Source organism: Lolium rigidum, chromosome 3 (genome assembly GCF_022539505.1).
Source record: "Lolium rigidum isolate FL_2022 chromosome 3, APGP_CSIRO_Lrig_0.1, whole genome shotgun sequence".
Taxonomy (NCBI): domain Eukaryota; kingdom Viridiplantae; phylum Streptophyta; class Magnoliopsida; order Poales; family Poaceae; genus Lolium; species Lolium rigidum.
The window spans coordinates 313,862,288-313,863,609 of NC_061510.1; positions in this window are offsets into that span (position 1 = coordinate 313,862,288).

The window sequence follows — 1,322 nt, forward strand, 5'->3', positions numbered from 1 at the left end:
GATTATCATGGATAGCACAAGTTTCTAGAGTAGCAATTCTTTCATTAATTCCTCCTAGGATTTTATCAAGTTTATCAGTATTATCCAGTAATATTTCCAATTTAGTTTCAATGCTACAATTTTTCTCTATGGTTTCCAATTTTTTCATAACATCCTCAAGGGAGGTTTCACTTTTAGTTTCATTAACAGGTGGTGTTCCAAATAAACTCTCAATAATGCAACTAGCTTCTAAAGCGGGAGCGCCTAGGAAGTTACCTCCCGCGAGACAATCAAGAACATATCTATTCCGACTAGAGATACCAACATAAAAATTCCCGAGTAGGATAGTGGTGGAGTGTTTCTTAGTGCACCTATTATGGGCATCACTAATTCTATACCAAGCATCTTTTAAACATTCTCCCCCTTGTTGCTTAAATGAACGAACTTCAACTTCAGGATTACTCATTTTAGCAATAGTAAATAAAGCGAACTAGAAAAAGTAAATGCAAGTAACTAATTTTTTTTGTGTTTTTGATATAGCAAACAAGATAACAAATAAAGTAAAGCTAGCAACTTTTTTTTTTTGTATTTTGATTTAGTGCAGCAAACAAAGTAGTAAATAAAATAAAGCAAGACAAAAACAAAGTAAAGAGATTGAGAAGTGGAGACTCCCCTTGCAGCGTGTCTTGATCTCCCCGGCAACGGCGCCTAGGAAAATATGCTTGATGGCGTGTATTTCACACGTTCGTTGGGCAACCCCAAGAGGAAGGTATGATGCGCACAGCAGCAAGTTTTCCCTCGTAAAGAAACCAAGGTTTATCGAACCAGGAGGAGCCAAGAAGCACGTTGAAGGTTGATGGCGGCGGGATGTAGTGCGGCGCAACACCGGAGATTCCGGCGCCAACGTGGAACCCGCACAACACAACCAAGCTACTTTGCCCCAACGAAACAGTGAGGTTGTCAATCTCACCGGCTTGCTCGTAACAAAGGATTAACCGTATTGTGTGGAAGATGATTGTTTGCAGAGAAAACGGTAGAAACAAGTATTGCAGTAGATTGTATTTCGAGTAAAGAGAATTGGACCGGGGTCCACGGTTCACTAGAGGTGTCTCTCCCATAAGACGAACAGCATGTTGGGTGAACAAATTACAGTTGGGCAATTGACAAATAAAGAGAGCATGACCATGCACATACATATCATGATGAGTATAGTGAGATTTAATTGGGCATTACGACAAAGTACATAGACCGCCATCCAACTGCATCTATGCCTAAAAAGTCCACCTTCGAGTTATCATCCGAACCCCCTCCAGTATTAAGTTGCAAAGCAACGGACAATTGCA